The sequence below is a fragment of the Armigeres subalbatus genome, chromosome 2, assembly GCF_024139115.2.
Source record: "Armigeres subalbatus isolate Guangzhou_Male chromosome 2, GZ_Asu_2, whole genome shotgun sequence".
Lineage (NCBI taxonomy): Eukaryota > Metazoa > Arthropoda > Insecta > Diptera > Culicidae > Armigeres > Armigeres subalbatus.
Window position 1 is genome coordinate 156,113,220 of NC_085140.1, and position 8,355 is coordinate 156,121,574.

Sequence of the window (8,355 nt, forward strand, 5' to 3'; positions counted from 1 at the left end):
CGAAATCGGTAAAATATAAATTTACGGCGCAAAACATGTGTTACAAATAATTCGAAATTACTTTCGTTGTTGACGTACCTACTTAAATACATTTTTCCGCTACTTTTCACATATTTTTCAATTTTATAGGGTATCTGTTCCATTATTAATAACATGCCCCTATATCAATAACATTCGCTAAACAGGTAATTTAGGCTTAATTTGTGTCGTGTTTTGTTGTTATCCGGCTCACTGCTGACAAAAAAATCACAAAAGTGATAAATATAACAATTTGCGCACCAATTCTTTGTTTTCGAATGGTATTGATTTGTTGAGTACATGGTATGAGTTCAAAGAGCAGTTCCCCTATGTTGTATTTTTGGGTGTCGTTTTCCTTTTCCAGAAATTCACAAACCATTCAAAATCTGAGATGTTGATTGTGGAAAAATGTTGAAGTTTTTCCTACTTACTAATGCTGGAGTTTGGAGCTTGGGACTATAATTATTTCAATTTTATAAAGTATAGTTTTTTCTAAGTAAAAGAAGGAACTGATTTGAGAAAACAGGGTTTAATCGATGAGATTTGAAGTACAGTGATCATTCGCTAATTAAGGCACGACCTCACCCAGACTGAAGAACGCCATTTGCTTATTAGGACGTGTTAATAACCATCATCGTTGCTTATCTTCTACATTGAATAAAGATAAATTTCACGTCAACGTGGTTTTGACATCACCTTCTGACATTTGGTAATTTTTCAGTTAGGTTTTGCCTTCGACGTGTTGACGACTAGTCCAATCCGTTTAGCCTCGCTTTTCAGTCTGATGTAGGCTTCCTCCATGCTCTCAAAGTTACGTGCCATGATATCAATGTCGTCGGCGAAACCAAATAACTGGAGGAACTTCGTCGAAATCGTACCACTCATGTCAATCCATGCCCTTCGTATTACTCCCTTCAATGCGATGTTGAATAGCAGACACGAAAGACCATAACCTTGCCGTAACCCTCTGCGCGTTTCGAAGGGACTCGAGAATGCCCCTGAAACTCGAACTACGCACATCACCCGATCTATCGTCGCCTTGATCAACCGTATCAGTTTATCCAGAAATCCGTTTTCGTGCATTAGCTGCCATAGCTGGTCCCGATCGATTGTATCATATGCGGCTTTGCATAGATGATGTGTGGGTACGTTGTATTCGCGGCATTTGTGCAATGCCTGACGTACGGCGAACACCTCGTCTGTGGTAGAGCGCCTGGAACTGCCCCACGAACTCTCTTGCAATGGGTGTTAGTCGGCGGCATACATTTAGGGAGAGTTCCTTCCCTAGTAGCACACTTGTCACATATCAGTCACTGTGACAAGTGTGCTACACTGCACTGGAGTTGTAACCAAATCGACATGAACTTTGCTACTAGGTACAACCGTTCAGCAATGTGATTGCGCGGTAGTTGCTACAATCCAGCTTATTGCCTTTTTTGTAGATGGGACACACGACACCTTCCATCCACTCCTGCGGCAAAACCTCATCCTCCCAAACCTTAGTAATCACCCAGTAAAGTACTCTAGCCAGTGCCTCACCACCGTGTTTAAACAGCTCTCCTTGTAGTTGGTCAACTCCAGGGGCTTTGTTGTTTTTCAGCCGGTCGATCTCCTCCTGGATTTCCTGGAGATTCGGAGCCGGAAGTCGCATGTCCTGCGCGCATGCTCCTAGGTTCATTACCATACCGCCACCGTTGTCTGCCATATCGCCATTCAGATGCTCTTCGTAGTGCTGTCGCCACCTTTGGATCACCTCACGCTCGTTTGTTAGAAGGTTTCCGTTTATGTCCTTACACATATCGGGCTGTGGCACGTGGCTCTCACGTAAACGGTTTAACTTCGCATAGAACTTTCGTGCGTTATTAGCGCGGTACAGTTCCTCCGTCTCTTCGCGGTCTCGATCTTCCTGCTGGCGCTTTTTCCTCCGAAAAATCGAGTTTTGTCTGTTCCGCGCCTGTTTGTATCGTGCCTCGTTCGCCCTCGTGCGGTGTTGCAGCAATCTCGCCCATGCTGCATTCTTCTCCTCAACTAACTGCTCACATTCGCCCTCATACCAGTCGTTTATCTGATCCGGAGCCACCGTGCCTAGTTCAGCGGTTGCGGTGCTTCCAATGGCGGATCGAATATCTCTCCAGCCATCTTCAAGAGACGCTGCGCCTAGCTGCTCTTCCGTTGAGAGTGCCACTTCCAGCTGCTGCGCGTAGTCTTGTGCTAGTCTACCGTCTTGTAGCCGCCCAATGTTAAGCCGCGGCGGACGACTCCGACGCGTGTTGTACACTGTCGAGAGTTTTGAGCGCAGACATACTGCAACGAGGTAGTGGTCGGAATCAATATTCGCGCTGCGGTAAGTGCGTACGTTCGTGATTTCGTCGATTAGAACGTGGTCGATTTGGTTTTCCGCATTTTAACAAATTATATTCGTGAAGAATAAGATCATAGTTGACATGAATCAAAAATAACCTCACGATTTTCACAACACACTTGGAACTTCTTTGGTCCATATTTCCCAAATTTAATATATTGTTTCCAGATATCCAGGTTTTTACGCGCTGGAGCCATAATACTTTGAATCACCCCTTTTGACATATGATGTGTCCACTATAATTTTCAAAGATGGATCTTAGCAATCGGTGACTCTTTGAAATTTCTGTTGAAAACATTAAGCTGTCATTATTTGGATTCGAGCATGTTTTTAAAACTTGGTTTGATATTTCTTTAATTTAATTACATTTTATTAATTTTTACTTCTTTTAGGTGGCTTTGAAATTATAAGTTTGCAGGCGTTTGAGGTACAGATTTGGAACAATTGCTATTTAGCGTCCCTATTTTTTTTATATAAAACGCGAGTTCCACATCGGTATGATATATAGCGTTACAACACTGCTGCATAATTCGCGTAGTTATTTGTTTGGGTCTTTGCGTGGTTTTCCGGAAAATCTGAACCTCCAGAAACCTCGTGAAGATAACAACTTAAAAGCAAAATCTATGATTTTGGTGTTTCGAATATAGTCACGAGATTCTAATTTATTTCTCATCTAAGCTATAAGGTGTCGACTATAAATGCCAATGAAAAATCTTGAATATATGAGATGCAATATGCACGAAAGAGCTTATGTGGTAAAGAGTTAAATGTGGTGAGCCTTGTTTTCTCGCATCCACATTGTACCAGTAGATAGAAGAGACACAAGAGACAAATAATATGATTATAGTCGAATGTTCTCGTGTGAATTTGAAGTTGATTCACAGGAAAATAACAAAAATTCACATCTCACCTCACTCGAACCACTATTTTTTTAAAAGTGAATTAGATGACGTGTATATAAAACGTACCCGAGGACGCCGATTAGTTAGATTGAAATTAAAGCTTATACTACGGAGGAGGAAGTGGTGAGGGATGTTTATTGAAAAACCCTAACATAATCTATGTACCGCTATGCAGCATGATTATTTACATGTATTAAGATGTTACAGTAGTCAGAAAGCTTAAACACCGTCTGCAGAAGGGTTTACACAAAAAGGTATAACACGATGGTGGCGTCGAATTCTAAAAAAGGAAGGACAACATCTTACAATGTTCATTATAAACAAGCACGATTCAGAATTGTAGGCGAAAATCGTTCACTGTTGCAATTGACGAGCTTTTTGATACGAGCCTGAATGCTGAAATAGAAGAACTATTAGCAATATTTAAGAAATGACAATGGGTGAAATTCCTCGTTGATTGTAAATAACAACTCAACAAATCTCTTAGGTAACGGGAAAATTCGAAACCTCACTTCATGGCTACCACGATCTTACAAAAAAATAAGTTCACAGCATATGTCAAATTCGATTCACCCCTTGTAAATTTATAGCAAGCGTAAAAAGCTGGATACATTTGATTTGGCTGATAATAATAGTAGATACAAATCATTTTTATTTTGAACTTTTTTATAGGCAATGCCAAAATAGTGACTTCAGTGACCATTTTCTGAAAAATAGTGACTTTCGGATGCAAATAGTGACTTTTTAGTGACTAGACTGCTTATTATATGCTTATACCAGGCCTGCTTATTAGATCGGTAGTTCTCTATAGACACGAGACCTGGACGATGCTCGTGAAGGACCAACGCGCACTGGGAGTTTTCGAAAGAAAAGTGCTGCGTACCATCTATAGTGGAGTGCAGATGGCGGACGGTACGTGGAGGAGGCGAATGAACCACGAGTTGCATCAGCTGTTGAGAGAACCATCCATCGTTCACACCGCGAATATCGGAAGACTGCGGTGGGCCAGGCACGTAGCCAGAATGTCGGACAGTAATCTGGTGAAAATGGTTCTCGACAACGATCCGACGGGAACAAGAAGGCGAGGTGCACAGCGGGCAAGGTGGATCGATCAGGTGGAGGACGATTTGCGGACCCTCCGCAGACTGCGTGGTTGGCGACGTGTAGCCATGGACAGAGCTGGAGAAGACTTTTGTGTACTGCACAGGCCACTTCGGCCTTAGTCTGGTAATAAATAAATAAATAAAGCCACCAAAGATGAGACGAAAACTCTGGCATACTATTGCTTTGGATAAGTTTTATAGCTCGTGTCACCTGGAAGATTTCTGTCCCAGTCATCTATTACGCATTACAAGAAAAATTGGGAGTCCTGGAAAATTCAAAGCGACTTCAATGAATATTTTCCGGGTTTTGATCAAAGGCAGCTAATGCTAAATTTGTGATGTTTTGATTATATTTATATCTATGACATTTCTATATTCAATTCAATGTGGAGAAAAACAAGGACGAAGTACTATGCCCGTGATGCTTATCAATCCTTCCCTTAGTCGCTGCGAGTTGTGGAACTTTCCTAGGACGTGGTTAGGTTTTAACAGAGAGCTCTTGTAATTTTCGATGAAAAGCTGCTTGTATCAGCAGGGGGAGGAGCTACCAGAACGATTGTTTTCCGTTCAAACCGCACTGGTCCAAATCATGGTGTTTAGATCGTGGGACTCTTAATAGATTTTTTTCTCGTGATTTTCGTGAAGCCCATATTTTTTTAATTTAACATATATATTGAATGAGCTAGTTCCAAAATTTGATTGTAGCTTGTAAATTAAATTTGTGGTGTCTTGTTGAAGTTCATTCCGTAAAGTGTCTCCCGAACAAATATGTATGGGAAAATGAAATTTGGCTAAACTTTTTTGGGAAAAATTCGAAAAGATCTGATATTATGTATTAAAAACTATTTTGTTATCTACTCTCCTTTCCAAAGCGGGAAATTGACTGGTGCAATGTTAGAATAAGGACGCTGTCTTTGTTCTAGAACCTAGGGCCTGGGCTAACATAAAGTATGGGATAACATAAAGTATGTCGGATAACCATTAAGAACACCAACTAAAAAACACAGATTAATCCACCTAGCGGTGACGATGCCTTTCTCGATTCATTCGTTTGTTTTCGCCGTTCTATTTCCAGTGTGATACACATAATAAATAATTGCCTATACATTACAACTCTTGCAAACACTGTATAGCAAATCAACCTACCAAGCTTGGGGAGCATCCATAAATTACGTAACGCTTAGAGGAGGAAGGGGGGTTGCCCGAAGTGTAACAATCCATACAAAAATCATGGGGTTGAAAATGACCAATTTTTACGTTTCGTAATTAATGGATCTTCCCTTATATGATTCAACACACAATTTTCTTGATAACTTTTGAATACAATAACCGATCGTGATTATATTCTATAGTGATCAACTGGGGTTTGTAGAATGCAACTTGTTGCGCGAAAATCGGTTTTGAATTAGTATATGAAAAAGTGGCTAATGAATGCCTCTCAAAGTTACATGCCATAATATCAATGTCGTCGGCGAAACCAAAAAACTGGACGTACTTCGTGAAAATCGTACCACTCGTGTCAATCCCTGCCCTTCGTATTACTCCCTCCAAAGCGATGTTGAATAGCAGACACGAAAGACCATCACCTTGCCGTAACCCTCTGCGCGTTTCGAAGGGACTCGAGAATGCCCATGAAACTCGAACTACGCACATCAGCCGATCCATCGTCGCCTTGATCAACCGTATCAGTTTATCCGGAAATCCGTTTTCGTGCACGAGCTGCCATCGCAGTATTTCTGCAATACCTGTCGTACGGCGAACACCTGATCTGTGGTAGAGCGTTCACCCATAAATACCGCCTAGTACTGCCCCACGAACTCTCTTGTAATTGGTGTTAGTCAGCGGCATAAAATTTGGGAGAGTAGCTTGTAGGCGGCGTTTAGCAATGTGATTGCGCGGTAGTTGCTAAAATCCCGCTTATCGCCCCTTTTGTAGATGGGACACACGACACCTTCCATCCATTACTGCGGCAAAACCTCATCCTCCAAAACCTTGGTGATTACCCAGTGCAGCGCTCTAGCCAGTGCCTCATCACCGTGTTTAAACAGGGTTTGTTGTTTTTCAGCAGGCCGATCTCCTCCTGGATTACCTGGAGATTCAGAGCCGGAAGTCGTGTGTCCTGCGCGCGTGCTCCTAGGTTCATTACCATACCGCCACCGTTGTCTGTCACATCGCCATTCAGGAGCTCTTCGTAGTGCTGCCGCCACCTTTAGATTACCTCGCGCACGTTCGTAAGAAGGTTCCCGTTTATGTGCTTACAAAAGATATTTTAGTTACCAGATAAAGATTGTCGCTATCGTCGCTGTCCGGAACATCTTTTGCTGGCGAGTATAGGGGATCTAAATGTCAATGAAGGAAACATACGATTTGACAACATGTCTGGGATAGCAGAACAAAGGGAACCGAAGCGACAATCTTTATCTGGTAACTAAAATATCTTTTGTCCTTACACATATCGGGGTGTGGCACGTGACCCTTGCGTGAACGGTTTAACTTCTCATAGAACTTTCGTGCGTTAGTTGCGCGGTACAGTTGCTCCGTCTCTTCACGGTCTCGATCTTCCTGCTGGCGCTTTTTCCTCCGAAAAATCGAGTTTTGTCTGTTCCGCCCCCGTTTGTACCGTGCCTCGTTCGCCCTCGTGCGGTGTTGCAGCATCGTTGGTGGCTTGCGCCAGACCAAATTGGGCTTCAGCCAGGCTAAACCACACACATATGTAAACACTAGTAACAACAGGTTTGCAAAAACTAGGACAACTTCACCAAAGCTGACGAGGTTGCTGCTGCGACATCTGAATCCGTCGTTTTCCATTAACGTTTGAATAGTTTACAGAAACAGATAAGTAATTTTTCTACTTTTGCTGTTATAAAACGAGGCAACTTCTAATGGAGTACCTACCTTCTTCTTCTTCTTCTTCTTATTGGCATTACATCCCCACACTGGGACAGAGCCGCCTCGCAGCTTAGTGTTCATTAAGCGCTTCCACAGTTATTAACTGCGAGGTTTCTAAGCCAAGTTACCATTTTTGCATTTGTATATCATGAGGCTAACATGAAGATACTTTTATGCCCAGGGAAGTCGAGACAATTTCCAATCCGAAAATTGCCTAGACCGGCACCGGGAATCGAACCCAGCCACCCTCAGCATGGCATTGCTTTGTAGCCGCGCGTCTTACCGCACGGCTAAGGAGGGCCCTACCTTCACATACAGTTAATTTATCTCGAATTTTGTCGAATTGTGATATATCAGCATAGAGATCTTCTTCAAATCATACGAGCAAACAGGCGTCGAGTTACATTGGTAGATAAGGTCTGTTTTACATGTATGATATATGCTAAAGGACGTGATACAGCGCTGCGGTTCATAAAGCTGACTCCATTGACTTTCCATGTAGATTTATATTTGGCATAACCATTATATTATCTAGAGCATCACCAATGCTCTCATCTGTCAATAAATAATCCCTCGGACAATTACGCCACACTTTCTATCGCAGTGATGCTTTCTAATATGCAGGGAAGGTCTTTCATTTTCTTATTATGATGGTAATGATGATAGTTAACTGTACAGCATGATTCGACAATTGCCAAAAACGTCAATTGCGAATATGGATCAACAACTCTTATTGCATATTTTTTGTATAAATTAAAATGCATTAACAGATACCTCATTGAAATATCGATGAAAATGAGGGAAGTGAACCGTCATCAATGGATAAACGCTTATATCGGCACCAACATTTCAAAAGGGCGGAACTGCTTTTGTAAACAAGAGCTTCTCACGTCTCTGGTGGGCTTATTTGTGCTCACCCACGCAATCCAGCACCATTAAATGAAAGAAGAGGATTCGATGCTTCCATCAGTGGTGTTGGATTGCGTAGGTGGGCTCAAATTAACCCACCAGCGGTGTGAGAAGCTTTTGTTTACAAAAGCAGTTACGCCCTTTTGAAATGTTGATGCCGATATAACCAATG